General features: G+C 43.9%; 1 protein-coding gene across 6 annotated transcripts in view; it reads left to right on the top strand.

Annotated features, from left to right (window-relative positions):
- Positions 1-20756, top strand: part of WDFY3 (WD repeat and FYVE domain containing 3) — a 382468-nt gene that overhangs the window by 94579 nt on the left and 267133 nt on the right. For all 6 annotated transcript variants that reach the window (XM_069743279.1, XM_069743265.1, XM_069743271.1 and 3 more), the window contains exon 3: positions 16450-16560. The gene's annotated coding sequence lies outside the window, so the exon portion shown is untranslated. The remainder of the gene's footprint in view (positions 1-16449; positions 16561-20756) is intronic.

The raw sequence follows: 20756 nt of genomic DNA, 5'->3' as shown, positions 1-20756 counted from the left end.
AAGAGCTAACACCTAAAGGTGGACTCCGCAGTTTGTTCAGCAATACCCCACACGTAGTCACAAGTTCGGTTTGGATACACGGCAGGGCTCAGAAGAGAAGAAGCGACATTAGGTTTCCAATTGAGTTTGCAAATTGCCTCTTCTGAGAAAAAGAGGACTTAAACTCTATAGTGCCACCTGTTGGAAGTAGCGATCCTACAAGTCACAATCAACTCTTTAACGAGTCATGCAATATGACCTAGGATAAAAGCCAAATTAGTACCTCAATTCGCGCTGTTGGCCCTCATCAGTGCGAAGCATGAGAACTAATTTGGCTAGGTGAGTGGCTCTGGACTGGGGTCTAAGGGGTATCGTTTCTCCTTATGGAGAGTGACATACCATCTCTGGCTTGTCAAGGTAAGGAGGCTTATTTGCCGTACAATGCTCCTCTGGGAAATATAATATGCAAATTGCCTCTTCTGAGAAAAAGAGGACTTAAACTCTATAGCGCCACCTGTTGGGCCAACAGCCCGAAACACCGTGTCTGCGAATTGAGGTACTAATTTGGCTTTTATCCTAAGTCATATTGCATGACTCGTTAAAGAGTTGATTGTGACTTGTAGGATCGCTACTTCCAACAGGTGGCGCTATAGAGTTTAAGTCCTCTTTTTCTCAGAAGAGGCAATTTGCATATTATATTTCCCAGAGGAGCATTGTACGGCAAATAAGCCTCCTTACCTAGACCAGCCAGAGATGGTATGTCACTCTCCATAAGGAGAAACGATACCCCTTAGACCCCAATTGAGTTTGGACATTTCTATATGGAAATAGCCATTTTGGGCGATTTATGTGATACCGTACTCCATGGGGAGAATATATTTATTTTTTGCGTGTGTATTACATTTAAATAAGTTTCTATCTACACCACTCATCATTTTTTACCTTGAGTGATGTATTTTAATAAGTGGATAAGGTTTTTTTTAACTGTCTGGATCAGGGGTGTCAAACTGCATTCCTCGAGGGCTGCAAACAGGTCATGTTTTCAGGATTTCCTTGTACTGCACAGGTGATAATTTAATCACCTACACAAATAATGAGTTGGTGATTAAATTATCACCTGTGCAGTACAAGGAAATCCTGAAAACATGACCTGTTTGCAGCCCTCGAGGAATGCAGTTTGACACCCCTGGTCTGGATGATGATCAAATAAGAGTCTAACCTGTTGTGAATTCTGTGGCAGAGCTCCCTCCTGTGGTCACAAGTGGTACTTCTGCTGATTCTCTCTGTGAGCTTCCGTTGGTGGAGGGAAGTGGTACTGCGGCTTCTGAGTTTCCTCCCTCAGGTGATGTGGTGAGGTCGTTAGGTGCTGCTCTACTTAACTCCACCTAGTGCTTTGATCCTGGCTTCCTGTCAATGTTCCAGTATTGGACTTGTTTTCCTCCTGGATCGTTCCTGTGGCCTGCTGCTCTGTATAGCTAAGTTTTCCTTTGCTATTTTGTTTTTTTTTTTCTGTCCAGCTTGTCTAATTTGTTGCTGGAAGCTCTGGGACGCAGAGGGTGTACCTCCGTGCCGTTAGTTCGGTACGGAGGGTCTTTTTGCCCCCTTTGCGTGGTTTTTAGGGTTTTGTGTTGACCGCAAAGTTATCTTTCCTATCCTCGCTCTGTTCAGAAAGTCAGGCCTCACTTTGCTAAATCTATTTCATCTCTACGTTTCTTTTCATCTTAACTCAGTCATTATATGTGGGGGGCTGCCTTTTTCTTTGGGGTATTTCTCTGAGGCAAGGTAGGCTTATTTTCTATCTTCAGGCTAGCTAGTTTCTCAGGCTGTGCCGAGTTGCATAGGGAGCGTTAGGCGCAATCCACGGCTGCCTCTAGTGTTTATTGGAGAGGATCAGGGATTGCGGTCAACAGAGTTCCCACGTCTCAGAGCTCGTTCTATGATTTTGGGTTATTGTCAGATCACTGTACAGTGGGGCAAAAAAGTATTTAGTCAGTCAGCAATAGTGCAAATTCCACCACTTAAAAAGATGAGAGATGTCTATAATTTACATCATAGGTAGACCTCAACTATGGGAGACAAACTGAGAAAAAAAAATCCAGAAAATCACATTGTCTGTTTTTTTAACAATTTATTTGCATATTATGGTGGAAAATAAGTATTTGGTCAGAAACAAACAATCAAGATTTCTGGCTCTCACAGACCTGTAACTTCTTCTTTAAGAGTCTCCTCTTTCCTCCACTCATTACTTGTAGTAATGGCACCTGTTTAAACTTGTTATCAGTATAAAAAGACACCTGTGCACACCCTCAAACAGTCTGACTCCAAACTCCACTATGGTGAAGACCAAAGAGCTGTCAAAGGACACCAGAAACAAGATTGTAGCCCTGCACCAGGCTGGGAAGACTGAATCTGCAATAGCCAACCAGCTTGGAGTGAAGAAATCAACAGTGGGAGCAATAATTAGAAAATGGAAGACATACAAGACCACTGATAATCTCCCTCGATCTGGGGCTCCACGCAAAATCCCACCCCGTGGGGTCAGAATGATCACAAGAACGGTGAGCAAAAATCCCAGAACCACGCGGGGGGACCTAGTGAATGAACTGCAGAGAGCTGGGACCAATGTAACAAGGCCTACCATAAGTAACACACTACGCCACCATGGACTCAGATCCTGCAGTGCCAGACGTGTCCCACTGCTTAAGCCAGTACATGTCCGCGCCTGTCTGAAGTTTGCTAGAGAGCATTTGGATGATCCAGAGGAGTTTTGGGAGAATGTCCTATGGTCTGATGAAACCAAACTGGAACTGTTTGGTAGAAACACAACTTGTCGTGTTTGGAGGAAAAAGAATACTGAATTGCATCCATCAAACACCATACCTACTGTAAAGCATGGTGGTGGAAACATCATGCTTTGGGGCTGTTTCTCTGCAAAGGGGCCAGGACGACTGATCCGGGTACATGAAAGAATGAATGGGGCCATGTATCGTGAGATTTTGAGTGCAAACCTCCTAACATCAGCAAGGGCATTGAAGATGAAACGTGGCTGGGTCTTTCAACATGACAATGATCCAAAGCACACCGCCAGGGCAATGAAGGAGTGGCTTCGTAAGAAGCATTTCAAGGTCCTGGAGTGGCCTAGCCAGTCTCCAGATCTCAACCCTATAGAAAACCTTTGGAGGGAGTTGAAAGTCCGTGTTGCCAAGCGAAAAGCCAAAAACATCACTGCTCTAGAGGAGATCTGCATGGAGGAATGGGCCAACATACCAACAACAGTGTGTGGCAACCTTGTGAAGACTTACAGAAAACGTTTGACCTCTGTCATTGCCAACAAAGGATATATTACAAAGTATTGAGATGAAATTTTGTTTCTGACCAAATACTTATTTTCCACCATAATATGCAAATAAATTGTTAAAAAAACAGACAATGTGATTTTCTGGATTTTTTTTTCTCAGTTTGTCTCCCATAGTTGAGGTCTACCTATGATGTAAATTACAGACGCCTCTCATCTTTTTAAGTGGTGGAACTTGCACTATTGCTGACTGACTAAATACTTTTTTGCCCCACTGTATGTGCTCTGACCTCTATGTCCACTGTGGTACTGAATTGCCTAATCATAACACTAACCATTAAAAATGTTACTTTGTACGGTCTGGGAATTTTTTCCATCAGGATACATTGTGACAGAGACATTGCAGGGCTGTGCAGAACGTATGGCAGAGGTGGTGTACAGAGCTGTATACTATACATGTTGGAAGGCGGAGGGGCAGCACGGTGGGCAGCGGGCACCAAGGTGTGAATGCAAATAACATTATCGCCCCAATGCAAAAAATGGACTGGAACGCCTCCGTGTAGCGTGAAAATCTGGTGTAAGCGTAACCTGATTGTCTGATACTGGAGGCTTGCTTTAAATGGATGGGGATTCCTTCAAGTCCTGTTGCTGATTACTTTTTCGTAATGGGCAGATTAGTTGTTAAACCATCCAGTTTGGCATAAAAGTTGTTAAAGGGAATCTGTCACCGAGTTTTTTAAAAATTTATTTTACCCTTATTCCGTTGATGTCACTGCTGTTTTGATAAAAATCACAATTTTGTCTGCCGTAGATCTAGCGGTTCTCTGGATTCTATAACCCCGCCCACACCACTGATTGGCCTCTTTCTGTGTACACTGTGCATAGGTAGAAAGCTACTAATCAATGATGGGGATGGGGTTATACAGAGACAGTAAGTATGGAGGACTACAAGGCAGTAGGTTTACTAGTCCTCTCTTGATGATCTTCTGATAAAACAGTGATTTTATCAAAACTTACAGCTGAGTAAGTGACATATCATTGGAATCTGTTTATCTGTGTGTACATTATGCTGATCTCAGATTAGATTGATTAGAAAATCAAAGCATAACGTTTGGTAAATTTCCTGTATTCAGGAGAGGTCAATTTTTCCTCCCTTTCCCAACATCCTTCTTTTAGATTTTGTATTTTTTTCATAAAAGGGAAGAGACTCCAGTTTTTTTTTTTTTAAAGGGAATCTGTAAGCATTTTTTGCAGTTAAATCTGAAAGCAGTGCCTAAATCCAGGGATGTGTTACTTATCAACCTATTTGCTGTAGTTTAAATATGATTAGTGTTTTATCAGGAGGAGATTCACTGTCTGACTAGGACGCTGTTATAATGAATGGAGCTTTACCCACAAAGGGAACCCTACTGCCTGCACAGAATTCAGAATATTCAGGTAAAACCGGTATAGGACATTATCTTTATTATCTAATAGCATTGGCCTGAATGAGACGTTGGGTAAACCAAAAGCGTAGATAACTATTTTTAATATTATTTTTGGCATACTTGTTTGGCGCGTAGAACACTTATACTTTCTGATAGCTTTCTGTATTCACTCTGACTAAAGGTGTGTTTTCTTCTCAACATCCATTGGGGGGGAGCTTTAATAAAACTGGTGAAATCTAAAAAATGGAACAATTTAGCCTGTGGCTGTAATTTTTTTTTATTTTTTTTTTATTTTTTTTTTAGTGCTAGAAGTGCTCAAAAGGAGCAATAGCAGAACTGCAGTGATATAAAAGATGCATAATTAGTATGATATGGTTTGGCAATATGACTGTTCACTCTCCTAAAAAATCATCTTTGCAGAACCATTATTGTGGTAGCAGGTGTAACATTCACTACTGTGATTTTCCCCATAGTATGTAAGGTAGATCTATCACCAGATTTCACAATGCAGACTGGATACATTATTACATAGATCTCTTAGACCTGTTGATCCAGATATGCTTACATTAAAAATCCATGCCTGTATATTATTTTTTAAACATTTGTCTGGTATTCAAATGAGCATTTTTGGATTTGAATTATACAGCCATTGACTTGGATTTTCAAAGTAAGTAAACCTGTCTTATCAGGTCTAGGAAATCATAACTGGATGATTTTCATTTTTTGTTGTGCCCCCCACCTCTCCACCCCATATTTCTATATATATATAGCCATATAAGGTTTTTCTTTTTGTAGGATGAATAATAATTTTGAATGACACCATTCATTTTACCATATTAAATACTGAAAAATGGGAGAAGAAAAATGCAGAATGAACCTTCATCTCATACAGTCTGTTTGAAGGAGTGAGACAATACAGTAAAGATAACAGCACACTGAGAGGGGAGCTACAGCTGAAAACGTGTTTGTTGAAATCAGGCACAGCTCTGCAGCAGAGATGACAGTCCTGTGAGAGGAGAGCTTCAGATGTTTGCAATGAGACAAAGATCAGTTCTGTTGAGTGTGATTATAGGTGTCAGTCATTACATGTCTCACATTTGCAACGCCCCTTTCATTTAACCCCTTAGCGACCGCCGATACGCCTTTTAACGGCGGCCGCTAAGGGTACTTAACCCCTTAGTGACAGAGCCAATTTGGTACTTAATGACCGAGCCAATTTTTGCAATTCTGACCACTGTCACTTTATGAGGTTATAACTCTGGAACGCTTCAACGGATCCCGCTGATTCTGAGATTGTTTTTCGTGACATATTGTACTTCATGTTAGTGGTAACATTTCTTCGATATTACTTGCGATTATTTATGAAAAAAACGGAAATATGGCGAAAATTTTTAAAATTTTGCAATTTTCAAACTTTGTATTTTTATGCCCTTAAATCAGAGAGATATGTCACGAAAAATAGTTAATAAATAACATTTCCCACATGTCTACTTTACATCAGCACAATTTTGGAAACAAAATTTTTTTTTGTTAGGGAGTTATAAGGGTTAAAAGTTGACCAGCAATTTCTCATTTTTACACCACCATTTTTTTTTAGGGACCACATCACATTTGAAGTCATTTTGAGGGGTCTATATGATAGAAAATAACGAAGTGTGACACCATTCTAAAAACTGCACCCCTCAAGGTTCTCAAAACCACATTCAAGAAGTTTATTAACACTTTACATGCTTCACAGGAATTGAAACAATGTGGAAGGAAAAAATGAACATTTAACTTTTTTTTGCAAACATCTTAATTCAGAACCATTTTTTTTATTTTCACAAGTGTAAAAACAGAAATGTAACCATAAATTTTGTTATGCAATTTCTCCTGAATACGCCAATACCCCATATGTGGGGGTAAACCACTGTTAGGGCGCACCGCAGAACTTAGAAGTGAAGGAGCGCCGTTTGACTTTTTCAATGCAGAATTGGCTGGAATTGAGATCGGACGCCATGTCACGTTTAGAGAGCCCCTGATGTGCCTAAACAGTGGAAACCCCCCACAAGTGACACCATTTTGGAAACTAGACCCCTTAAGGAACTTATCTAGATGTGTGGCGAGCACTTTGAACCCCCAAGTGCTTCACAGAAGTTTATAACGTAGAGCCGTGAAAATAAAAAAATCGCTTTTGTTTACACAAAAATGATCTTTTTGCCCACAAATTCTTATTTTCACAAGGGTAACAGGAGAAATTAGACCACAAAAGTTGTTGTGCGATTTCTCCTGAATACGTCGATACCCCATATGTGAGGGTAAACCACTGTTTGGGCGCACCGCAGAGCTTGGAAGTGAAGGAGCGCCGTTTTACTTTTTCAATGTAGAATTGGCTGGAATTGAGATCGGACGCCATGTCGCGTTTGGAGAGCCCCTGATGTGCCTAAACAGTAGAAATCCCCCACAAGTGACCCCATTTTGGAAACTAGACCCCCCATGGAACTTATCTAGATGTGTGGTGAGAACCTTGAATGCCCAAGTGCTTCACAGAAGTTTATAATGCAGAGCCGTGAAAATAAAAAATATTTTTTTTTTCCACAAGAAAGATATTGTAGCCCCCAAGTTTTTATTTTTACAAGGGTAACAAGAGAAATTGGACCCCAAAAGTTGTTGTCCAATTTGTCTTGAGTATGCTGGTACCCCATATGTGGGGGTAAACCACTGTTTGGGCGCACGGCAGAGCTCGGAAGGAAGGAGCGCCGTTTTGGAATGCAGACTTTGATAGAATGGTCTGCGGGTATTATGTTGCATTTGCAGAGCCCCTGATGTACCTAACCAGTAGAAACCCTCCACAAGTGACCCCATTTTGGAAACTAGACCCCCCAAGGAACTTATCTAGATGTGTGGTGAGAACTTTGAATGCCCAAGTGCTTCACAGAAGTTTAGAATGCAGAGTCGTGAAAATAAAAAATATTTTTTTTTTCACAAAAAAGATTTTGTAGCCCCCAAGTTTTTATTTTCACAAGGGTAACAGGAGAAATTGGACTGCAATAGTTGTTGTCCAATTTATCCCGAGTACGCTGATGCCCCATATGTGGGGGTAACCCACTGTTTGGGCGCACGGCAGAGCTCAGAAGGGAGGGAGCACCATTTGACTTTTTGAGCGCAAAATTGGCTGTCGTGTTTGGAGACCCCCTGATGTACCTAAACAGTGGAAACCCCCCAATTCTAGCTCCAACCCCTAACCCTAATCCCAACCTGATCCATAATCCTAATCACTAACCCTAACCATAATCACAACCCTTACCCCAAAACAACCCTAATGTCAACCCTAACCATAACCCTAATCAAAACCCTAAATCCAACACACCCCTAATCCTAATCTCAACCCTAACCTCAAACCTAACCCTAATCCCAATACACCCCTAATCACAACCCTAACCTTAACCCTAATCCCAAACCTAACCCTAATCCCAAGCGTAACCCTAATGCCAACCCTAATCCAAACCCTAAACCTAATCCCAGCTCTAACCCTAACTTTAGCCCCAACCCTAGCCCTAACTTTAGCCCCAACCCTAACCCTAGCCCTAAGGCTACTTTCACACTTGCGTTGTTTGGCATTCCGTCGCAATCCGTCGTTTTGGACAAGAAACGGATCCTGCAAATGTGCCCGCAGGATGCGTTTTTTGCCCATAGTATTGCCGACGGATCGTGACGGATGGCCACACGTCGCGTCCGTCGTGCACTGGATCAGTTGTGTTTTGGCGGAGCGTCGGCACAAAAAAACGTTCAATGAAACGTTTTTTTGTACGTCGCATCCGCCATTTCTGACCGCGCATGCGTGGCCGTAACTCCGCCCCCTCCTCCCCAGGACATAGATTGGGCAGCGGATGCGTTGAAAAACTACAGCTGCTGCCCACGTTGTGCACAATTTTCACAACGTGCGTCGGTATGTCGGGCCGACGCATTGCGACGGCCCCGTACCGACGTAAGTGTGAAAGAAGCCTAACCCTAAATTTAGCCCCAACCCTAACCCTAAATTTAGCCCCAACCCTAACCCTAAATTTAGCCCCAACCCTACCCCTAACCTAACCCTACCCCTAACCTAACCCTACCCCTAACCTAACCCTAGCCGTAACCCTAACCCTAACCTAACCCTACCCCTAACCTAACCCTAGCCGTAACCCTACCCCTAACCTAACCCTAGCCCTACCCCTAACCCTACCCCTAACCCTAACCCTACCCCTAACCTAACCCTAGCCCTAACCCTAACCTAACCCTACCCCTAACCTAACCCTAGCCGTAACCCTACCCCTACCCTAACCCTACCCCTAACCCTACCCCTAACCCTAACCCTACCCCTAACCCTACCCCTAACCTAACCCTACCCCTACCCCTAACCCTACCCCTAACCCTAACCCTACCCCTAACCCTAATTTTAGCCCTAACCGCTGTTCTTCTGCCGGCGGCCAGGAGGAGCAGCAAGAGGATCCAGGGACCTAGGTGAGTATGCTAGGGTCCCCAAATCCCCCTATTTCTCTGTCCTCTGATGTGCGAACACATCAGAGGACAGAGAATTACACTTTACTTTTTTTTTTTTTGCGGTCGCCGGTAAACAGTTAATTACCGGTGATCGCAAAACAGGGGTCGCTAAAACCGACCCCCGATCATGCTCTTTGGGGTCTCGGCTACCCCAGGCAGCCGAGACCCCAAAGATTCTCCCGGTGCCGGCCGGCGGGCGCACTGCACATGCGCTCGCCATTTTGAAGATGGCGGCGCCCACCGGGAGACACGAGGAGCATCGGGGGAGCTAGGTGAGTATTGGGGGGCCACCTGGGACCCCTTTTCTCTGTCCTCCGATGTGCGATCACATCGGAGGACAGAGAAATTAAAAAGAGATCGCTTTTTTTTTTTTTTGCGATCGCTGGTAAACGGTTAATTTCCGGCGATCGCAAATGCGGGGAGGGTTAAAACCCCCCCGAATCATGTTCTCTGGGGTCTCGGCTACCCTCGGCAGCCGAGACCCCGGAGAAAATCGGCCTGTGGGGGGCGCTATACACTTTTTCCACAGCGCCGTTAATTAACGGCGCTGTGGTTTAAGTACCCTTAGCGGCCGCCGTTAAAAGGCGTATCGGCGGTCGCTAAGGGGTTAAACCACAGCGCCGTTAATTAACGGCGCTGTGGAAAAAGTCCATAGCGCCCCCCAGAGGCCGATTTTCTCCGGGGTCTCGGCTGCCGAGGGTAGCCGAGACCCCAGAGAACATGATTCAGGGGGGTTTTAACCCACCCCGCATTTGCGATCGCCGGTAATTAACCGTTTACCGGCGATCGCAAAAAAAAAAAAAATAAAAAAAAATAAAGCCGGCACCGGGAGAATCTTTGGGGTCTCGGCTGCCGGGGGTAGCCGAGACCCCAAAGAGCATGATTGGGGTCGGTATTACCGACCCCTGTTTTGCGATCGCCGGTAATTAAGTGTTTACCGGCGACCGCAAAAAAAAAAAGTAAAGTGTAATTCTCTGTCCTCTGATGTGATCGCACATCAGAGGACAGAGAAATAGGGGGATTCGGGGACCCTAGCATACTCACCTAGGTCCCTGGATCCTCTTGCTGCTCCTCCTGGCCGCCGGCAGAAGAACATGGCGGACGCATGCCCAGTGCGCCCGCCATCTGTCTCCATCTGCCGGCCGGCAGGAGAACAGCAGTTGGGGCTAAAATTAGGTTTAGGGGTAGGGTTAGGGGTAGGGGTAGGGGTTGGGTTAGGGGTAGGGCTAGGGTTAGGTCTAGGGTTGGGGCTAAATTTAGGGTTAGGGTTGGGGCTAAATTTAGGGTTAGGGTTGGGGCTAAACTTAGGGTTAGGCTTCTTTCACACTTACGTCGGTACGGGGCCGTCGCAATGCGTCGGCCCGACATACCGACGCACGTTGTGAAAATTGTGCACAACATGGGCAGCAGTTGTAGTTTTTCAACGCATCCGCTGCCCAATCTATGTCCTGGGGAGGAGGGGGCGGAGTTACGGCCACGCATGCGCGGTCAGAAATGGCGGATGCGACGTACAAAAAAACGTTTCATTGAACTTTTTTTGTGCCGACGCTCCGCCAAAACACAACTGATCCAGTGCACGACGGACGCGACGTGTGGCCATCCGTCACGATCCGTCGGCAATACAAGTCTATGGGCAAAAAACGCATCCTGCGGGCACATTTGCAGGATCCGTTTCTTGTCCAAAACGACGGATTGCGACGGAATGCCAAACGACGCAAGTGTGAAAGTAGCCTTAGGGCTAGGGTTAGGGTTGGGGCTAAAGTTAGGGCTAGGGTTGGGGCTAAAGTTAGGGTTAGAGCTGGGATTAGGGTTAGGGTTTGGATTAGGGTTTGGATTAGGGTTGGCATTAGGGTTACGCTTGGGATTAGGGTTAGGTTTGGGATTAGGGTTAAGGTTAGGTTTGGGATTAGGGGTGTATTGGGATTAGGGTTAGGTTTGAGGTTAGGGTTGAGATTAGGATTAGGGGTGTGTTGGATTTAGGGTTTTGATTAGGGTTATGGTTGTTTTGGGGTAAGGGTTGTGATTATGGTTAGGGTTAGTGATTAGGATTATGGATCAGGTTGGGATTAGGGTTAGGGGTGTGTTGGGGTTAGGGTTGGAGCTAGAATTGGGGGGTTTCCACTGTTTAGGTACATCAGGGGGTCTCCAAACACGACAGCCAATTTTGCGCTCAAAAAGTCAAATGGTGCTCCCTCCCTTCTGAGCTCTGCCGTGCGCCCAAACAGTGGGTTACCCCCACATATGGGGCATCAGCGTACTCGGGATAAATTGGACAACAACTTCTGGGGTCCAATTTCTATTGTTACCCTTGTGAAAATAAAAACTTGGGGGCTACAAAATCTTTTTTGTGAAAAAAAAATATTTTTTATTTTCACGACTCTGCATTCTAAACTTCTGTGAAGCACTTGGGCATTCAAAGTTCTCACCACACATCTAGATAAGTTCCTTGGGGGGTTTAGTTTCCAAAATGGGGTCACTTGTGGGGGGTTACTACAGTTTAGGTACATCAGGGGCTCTGCAATCGCAACATAATGCCCACAGACCATTCTATCAAAGTCTGCATTCCAAAAAGGCGCTCCTTCCCTTCCGAGCTCTGCCGTGCGCCCAAACAGTGGTTTACCCCCACATATGGCGCATCAGCGTACTCGGGATAAATTGGACAACAACTATTGCAGTCCAATTTCTCCTGTTACCCTTGTGAAAATAAAAACTTGGGGGCTACAATATCTTTTTTGTGGAAAAAAAAAATATTTTTTATTTTCACGACTCTGCATTCTAAACTTCTGTGAAGCACTTGGGCATTCAAAGTTCTCACCACACATCTAGATAAGTTCCTTGGGGGGTCTAGTTTCCAAAATGGGGTCACTTGTGGAGGGTTTCTACTGGTTAGGTACATCAGGGGCTCTGCAAACGCAACATAATACCCGCAGACCATTCTATCAAAGTCTGCATTCCAAAACGGCGCTCCTTCCTTCCGAGCTCTGCCGTGCGCCCAAACAGTGGTTTACCCCCACATATGGGGTACCAGCATACTCAGGACAAATTGGACAACAACTTTTGGGGTCCAATTTCTCTTGTTACCCTTGTGAAAATAAAAATTTGGGGGCTAAAAAATCTTTTTTGTGGAAAAAAAAAATATTTTTTATTTTCACGGCTCTGCATTATAAACTTCTGTGAAGCACTTGGGCATTCAAGGTTCTCACCACACATCTAGATAAGTTCCATGGGGGGTCTAGTTTCCAAAATGGGGTCACTTGTGGGGGATTTCTACTGTTTAGGCACATCAGGGGCTCTCCAAACGCGACATGGTGTCCGATCTCAATTCCAGCCAATTCTACATTGAAAAAGTAAAACGGCACTCTTTCTCTTCCAAGCTCTGCGGTGCGCCCAAACAGTGCTTTACCCCCACATATTGGGAATCAGCGTACTCAGGAGAAATTGCACAACAACTTTTGTGGTCTAATTTCTCCTGTTTCCCTTGTGAAAATAAAAATTTGTGGGCAAAAAGATCATTTTTGTGTAAACAAAAGCGATTTTTTATTTTCACGGCTCTACGTTATAAACTTCTGTGAAGCACTTGGGGGTTCAAAGTGCTCACCACACATCTAGATAAGTTCCTTAAGGGGTCTAGTTTCCAAAATGGTGTCACTTGTGGGGAGTTTCCACTGTTTAGGCACATCAGGGGCTCTCTAAACGTGACATGACGTCCGATTTCAATTCCAGCCAATTCTGCATTGAAAAAGTCAAACGGCGCTCCTTCACTTCTAAGTTCTGCGGTGCGCCCAAAAAGGGGTTTACCCCCACATATGGGGTATTGGCGTATTCAGGAGAAATTGCATAACAAAATTTATGGTTACATTTCTGTTTTTACACTTGTGAAAATAAAATAAATGGTTCTGAATTAAGATGTTTGCAAAAAAAAGTTAAATGTTCATTTTTTCCTTCCACATTGTTTCAGTTCCTGTGAAGCACGTAAAGGGTTAATAAACTTCTTGAATGTGGTTTTGAGAACCTTGAGGGGTGTAGTTTTTAGAATGGTGTCACACTTGGGTATTTTCTATCATATAGACCCCTGAAAATGACTTCAAATGTGATGTGGTCCCTAAAAAAAAAATGGTGTTGTAAAAATGAGAAATTGCTGGTCAAATTTTAACCCTTATAACTCCCTAACAAAAAAAAATTTTGTTTCCAAAATTGTGCTGATGTAGACATGTGGGAAATGTTATTTATTAACTATTTTTTATGACATATCTCTCTGATTTAAGGGCATAAAAATACAAAGTTTGCAAAATTTTAAAAATTTTCGCCATATTTCCGTTTTTTTCATAAATAATCGCACGTAATATCGAAGAAATGTTACCACTAACATGAAGTACAATATGTCACGAAAAAACAATCTCAGAATCAGCGGGATCCGTTGAAGCGTTCCAGAGTTATAACCTCATAAAGTGACAGTGGTCAGAATTGCAAAAATTGGCCTGGTCATTAAGTACCAAATTGGCTCTGTCACTAAGGGGTTAAAATAAGCTCTGGAGGCAGATTCTCATGCATATTAGCGTCCGGCCCATAGATCTTATCAGCTGATTTACATATAATAGATGAAATGTGGATTTCTCTGGAATAAGACATCGGTTTACAGATATCAAGATATTTTATTTGGCTTCCCATGACATGCATGGCCTTATAGACTGATTAAGAAGGATGATCCTACTGATAGATTTCCTTTTAATAGGGAAAAAAACAAACTGGGACAAACAGATATGCAGTACCATAAGCGCAGCACTCTGAAGTTTTTGGCTACAGTTTGAAATCATTTTATTTTTTCTTCCTATTTAAAGGGAATCTGTCACCCCCAAAAAATCATATCTGAGCTAAGCCCACCGGCATCAGGGGCTTATCTACAGCATTCTTGAATGATGTAGATAAGCCCCCAATGTAACCTGAAAGATGAGAAATAAAGGTTAGATTATACTCACCCAGGGGCGGTCCCGGTGCGGTCCGGTCCATTGGGCGTCGCAGTCCGGGTCCGGTGCCTCCTATCTTCATTCGATGATGTCCTCTTCTTGTCTCCCTGCTGCTGCTCCGGTGCAGGCGTACTTTGTCTGCCCTATTGAGGGTCGAGCAAAGTACTGCAGTGCGCAAGCGCTGGGCCTCTCTGAGCTTTCCTAGCGCCTGCGCACTGCAGTACTTTGCTCTGTCCTCAACAGGACAGACAAAATACACCTGCGCCGGAGCCGCTACAAGAAGAGGACGTCATCTGATGAAGATGGGAGGCCCCGGACCGGACAGCGATGCCCATCGGACCGAACCACACCAGGACCGCCCCTGGGTGATAACCTTTATTTCTCAACCTTCAAGTTACATCGGGGCTTATCTACAGCATTACAGAATGCTATAGATAAGCCCCTGATGCCGGTGAGCTTAGCTTAGATATGATTTTTGGGGTGACAGATTCCCTTTAAAGGGGTTGACCACTGCATTTATTTGGGAGGGTGCAGAAGGAAAACAAGTGTATGGCTATATGAAGCAAAACCTTTAACCTTTTATTCAGCCATAAATCTTATACATGGGTAGCAATTTCTTGGCAAGGTGAAATGTTGTTACTGGTTTCTAATTTCTAGCTGGTTCTCATTTATATCCTAATCACTGTATTCAAAAAGTAGGCAGAAATATGTATATCAAATATTTTATTGATTACATAAATGAGAAGCAAATTAAGAGCCATATACAACAAAAGGCATGACAAATATGATAAAAGGGGAGAGGCGTGCTCCAATGGAAAAGATGGGCGAGATATCAGACTTACAGTATATATGCACACATGCAGCAGTAATTCATACATTAAAAAATCTATTGCTATAAATGTATAAAAAGTGTATTTCATATAATGAGGGTATATAAATATCAAAAGATAAAGAAGGAAAAGGGGTATATATTTAACACAAAATTCAATGCACCATGCCAGATGGCAAAAAGCCCAAAGTAGATGGTTCTGAAGTCCTATAAATGAATGTTACTAGCCATGGGTGCATACCACAGCCCGCTCACACTGCTTCAGTGCTTGTTTCGCTGCCGCTTCGTCAGGGAGTATTTATTTCTGAATACTTTTTGAATTCTGTATTTAGGAGTGGGCAATTATATTTTTATTTTTTTAATTTCCTTCTGATGTTGGTTGCTGGTTCTCATTTATTCTGTTCTCTACGCTGATCACTTGTGCTTGAGTTTCTTTCTAAACGCTGCAAAAATAGAATTCGGGCAGATCTATGTAGAGTAATTGGGCAGACCAAGTGGCTTTGGACTCGTTTGTCTCTGTTCCAGCACTGTCTGTCTTTTTTAGATGGGCTTTTTGTCTACCTAAAAAGATAACCACCGGAACTAAGGCCAAATGGAGCCCAGAGTGACTCCTGTTGTACTGAATTGCTCTCCTAGGGTTCTGTCACAATCCAGTTTTTCTGTGATTTCGATGGAAACCCCAATGCAGTGCTCAGCAGCATTAAGGCTTGTTGCATTATTCTCCAGTTGGTGGCAAGTGTGTTTCTTGCTGGTCTAGTCATCCTCGCTGCTGGCTAACCATGAATAGATCCCTTAGGCTGAAATCCTTTAGGTTGGTCATTCCCATCTCTCTGTTCGTGAGCATTAGAGCTAATATTCATCATTTGGTAAAATAAGTCAACGGAGTCCCAGAAGCACAATGGCTGCCGCTTCACTTGCATTGATTTCCTCTTCTTATTAACTTGGTTCATTGCCTTAAACTATTTGACTTCATCTTGAAGTTGAAAGCACAAGGAAAATTTGAGACTGAAGTGTTTTTTGGCAGTGGCTAGTCGTTAATGCTGCGTGATGCAGTCTAGAGATTATTAGTTGGCTTTTATTTTTCCTCTGTCATAGTTCATGTAGCCTCACTCCCTAGGAAATATGGCTACTTGGACCAGTCTGTACCATGTCATTGATTTGTACCAGTTAATTAAATGATTGTATCTATGTTTGGTCATCCGAACAGAATGTGAACACATTCACACACACCTACACGACTACGAAAAAAAATTTCGTTCCTCAGTTTTGCCAATTCCCACCTCCCACGCCAAGTGAATATCTTGTTTTTAGGAGTCTAATATAAGATTGCTTCTTCTATGTTTCCATTCTTTAAGAAGTCTGATTGTATGTCATATTGTTATAACTGGTCTAAATTATTTTAATTGTTTTTGTTTTTTTTTTTCTTTTCCCCAGAAACCATTTTCTGATGTCTTTTATGTTCTATGGGAAGTAGAGCAGAAAGGAAGTTTAGCAGCGACAAGTAGGACCACTGCCATCTGTAGCTTTGATGAGAAGAAATAAAAGGTAATATATTTTAACGATATTGGAGGGTTCTCTTTATGCTGCAGTCACACATCCAGTGTGTCTCGGTCCAAGTACGAACCGTGATGCACGGGCTGGCCGCGGGTCTCCTCACCCAAACTTGACAGCCTCCTAGGCATAACTGAGACTGTGAAGTTGTCAGTGAATCGCAGTCCACACTCAGACCGTTACACAAGGATATCTGAATGGGGCATTACTGAATACTGTAAACGTAGGGTGTCCAGTCCACACTTGTGTTTCATACTAGGTGCCCTAGTCATACTAGGTGCCCTAGTCATGTGAGACTGATGATCAACAGGGTCCTGGAAGCAGTGGGTGTTTGTTTGCAGACAGCTCATCTATAGACATGACATATGTTCATAGGTATTCATGTGGACCAGTTTCCACCCTTTACATTCAACAGAAACTGCACTCATCAAAATGACCAATAACCTGACAGCAAAATGTAACGGTGACCACTCTCTGCTCATTCTTCTCGACCTTTCTACAGCTTTCGACACTGTTGACCACCCTCTCCTACTCTCTAGGCTCCAGTCACTAGGCATTAAGGACACTGCTCTCTCCTGGTTCTCCTCCTATCTTTCTGACCGCTCCTTCAGTGTTCTGTTCTCTGGCTCCACTTCATCTCCTCTTCCTCTCACTGTTGGGGATACCTCAGGGCTCAGTCCTTGGCCCCCTTCTCTTCTCCCTCTACACGGCCCCAATTGGACAGGCCATCAGCAGATTTGGCTTTCACTACCATCTTTATGCTGATGACACACAACTATACACGTCATCCCCTGACCTTACCCCCGCTGTACTATAGAACGCCACTGACTGTCTGTCTGCAGTCTCCAACATCATGTCTGCCCTCTATATGAAACTCAACCTCTCCAAAACTGAACTTCTTCTAAATCGTCTACTAACTTCTCTAAACTTGTCATTTCCCTCTCCGTGGGTGGCACCATAATAACACCCCGGCAGCAGGCGTGCTGTCTGGGTGTTATGTTTGACTCCGATCTCTCCTTCACCTCCCATATACAATCTCTTGCCCGCTCGTGCCGCTTACACCTAAAGAACATCTCTAGAATCCGCCCTTTTCTCACCATGGAAACCGCAAAAACCCTCACTGTCACCCTGATCCACTCCCGCCTGGACTACTGTAACACTCTATTAATTGGCCTCCCCCTTACTCGACTTTCCCCTCTCCAGTCCATCCTTAATGCAGCAGCCAGGGTCGTCCATCTGGCTAATCGTTACTCAGATACGTCCGCTCTTCGCCAGTCGTTACAATGGCTGCCCATTCATTACAAGATACAATTCAAAGTACTTGTTCTCAGCCACAAAGCTCTTCACAGTGCAGCACTTCCTTACATCTCCTCCCTCATTTCTGTCTATCGGCCTAACCGACCGCTGCGCTCTGCACTCTGCGCTCTGCAAATAACTTTCGACCAACATCTGCACTAATCCGTACCACTCCTGACTCCAAGACTTCTCCCGTGCTGTGCCAATCCTCTGGAATGCTCTACCCCAAGATATTATGACCATCCACAATTTTCATAGTTTTAGGCGCTCCCTCAAAACACATTTGTTTAGAGCGGCCTACCACGTTAACTAATCAGTCATTTTGTGTGTGTGTGGCCGATTCACTATCTCCATCTATCTCCCACCCACTGAAGATGGCTGGACCATCAGTGTAAATACATCATTGTAAATACACACCTGTACTTTGTATCTCCCCCTCCTCATTGTAGATTGTAAGCTCTCACGAGCAGGGTCGTCTTATTTCGCTTTAATTATTGTATTGTTAACGTTGTTACTTATGACTGTTGTGTTTGAAACTGTAAAGCGTTGCGGAATATGTTGGCGCTATATAAATAAAGATTATTTATTTATTATTATTATTATTATTATTATGTGGACCTCAACTATGGACATAAGATATGTTCATAGGTATTCATGTGGAGTCCTGCCTATGGATAAGGGTATGCAAACTAATAATCCATGTCCTTCTAGGTTTCAGGGATTTTGTTATTGCAGAATTTATTTTCCAAAAATTGTTTTCAATAAAGATTTGCATATATAAAGCTGGATCTCATTGCGTTTTACCGTCATGTCAGTGTCTTCATCGTAGCAAATGGGATTCGGCATGTGCACTGTCTGGGCTATTGACGGTATTGATGCAGACAGAATCAGTGTGTGCTCTTTCCGACATATCCACATATATGAGGCAGGCTCCAACACTTGGACTGTACACAGGACAATGACCCCATCAGCACATATTATTATTATTATTATTATTATTATTATTATTATTATTATTATAGCCCCATTTATTCCATAGCTCTTTACATGTGAGAAGGGGTATACATAATAAAAAACAAGTACAATAATCTTAATTAATACAAGTCACGACTGGTACATGAGGAGAGAGGACCCTGCCCGCGAGGGCTCACAATTTACAAGGGATGGGTGAGCATACAGTAGGCGAGGGTAGAGCTGGTTGTGCAGCGGTTTGGTCGATCGGTGGTTACTGCAGGTTGTAGGCTTGTCGGAAGAGGTGGGCCTTCAGGTTCTTTTTGAAGGTTTCCATGGTAGGCGAGAGTCTGATATGTTGGGGTAGAGAGTTCCAGAGTATAAGAGTTTGGGGGATGTGTAGGAGAAATCTTGTATGCGATTGTGGGAAGAGGAGATAAGAGAGGAATATAGAAGATGATCGGAGGTTGCATGCAGGTAAGTATTGGGAGACAAGGTCACAGATGTATGGAGGACACAGATTGGGGATTGCTTTGTATGCCATGGTTAGGGTTTTGAACTGGAGTCTTTGGGTAATGGGGAGCCAATGCAGGGATTGACATAGGGGAGAGGCTGGGGAATAGCGGGGGGACAGGTGGATTAGTCAGGCAGCAGTTTAAAATAGAGCGGTGCGAGAGTGTTCAAGGGGTGGCCACAGAGTAGGAGGTTGCAGTAGTCACGGCGGGAGATGATGAGAGCATGAACTAGGGTTTTTTCAGATACTTGGTTGAGAAATGTACGGATCCGGGAAATATTTTTGAGTTGAAGTCGGCAGGAAGTGGAAAGGGCTTGGATATGTGGTTTGAAGGAGAGATCAGTGTCAAAGATTTACACCGAGGCAGCGAGCTTGTGGGACTGGGGAGAGTGAGCAGCCTTTTACTATGATGGATAGGTCTGTTGTGGGAGTCAAGTGAGATGGTGGAAAGATGATGATTTCTGTTTTGTTTATATTAAGTTTTAGAAATTTAGCGAAGAAGGATGAAATAGCAGACAGATATTCTGGGATTCTGGTTAGTAAGGTGGTGATATCTGGTCCAGAGAGGTAGATCTGTGTGTCGTCGGCATAGAGATGATACTGAAGGCCGTGAGATTCTATGCACTGTCCCAGGCCGAAGGTGTACGGTAAATATAGAAGAGCAGGGGCCCTAGGACTGAACCTTGCTGGACTCCGACAGATAGGGGACGAGGTGAGGAGATGGTGTGTGAGTGGAGACGCTGAATGTCCGGTCTGTTAGGTAGGACAAGATCCAGGATAGGGCCAAGTCTGTGATGCAAAGGGATATAATAGGGATCTGTATTAATAGGGAATGGTCCACTGTGTCAAAGGCAGAGGACAGGTCTAGGAGGAGGACAGAGTAGTGTTGCTTGGCTTTGGCGGTTAATAGGTCATTGGTGACCTTAGTTAAGGCAGTTTCAGTGGAGTGGTGTGACCAGAAGCCAGATTGAAAGCTGTTGAAGAGGGAGCAAGAGGAGAGGTGGGAGGACAGTTCAAGATGGACGTGTTGTTCCAGTAGTTTTGAGGCATAGGGGAGAAGTGATATAGGGCGATAGCTAGATACAGAGGATGGGTCAAGAGAGGGCTTTTTGAGGATAGGTGTGATTGAGGCATGTTTAAAGCTTGAGGGTAGACACCAATTAATGATAGGTTGAAGAGATGGATTACGGCTGGGATGAAGACTGTGGTGAGGTGTGGGATGGGATTTGGTCAAGTACTCAGGTGGTCAGATGCGATCTTGAGTAGAGTGGAGAGTCGATCTTCTGTGATGGTGGAGAAGATTGTTATGGAGGAGGAGGGCTCAGCAGTTGTGCCACTGCCGTGAGGGTAAGGCACAATGTGAACATTGACTTTCTACCCTGACCCTCAATAAACATGCATGTTTGACTTGGCCAAGCATGCATATTTA

This window comes from Ranitomeya imitator, chromosome 1 (assembly GCF_032444005.1).
Source record: "Ranitomeya imitator isolate aRanImi1 chromosome 1, aRanImi1.pri, whole genome shotgun sequence".
NCBI lineage: Eukaryota > Metazoa > Chordata > Amphibia > Anura > Dendrobatidae > Ranitomeya > Ranitomeya imitator.
Note: the sequence above shows the minus strand (reverse complement) of the source record. Positions and strands in the feature narration are given on the sequence as shown.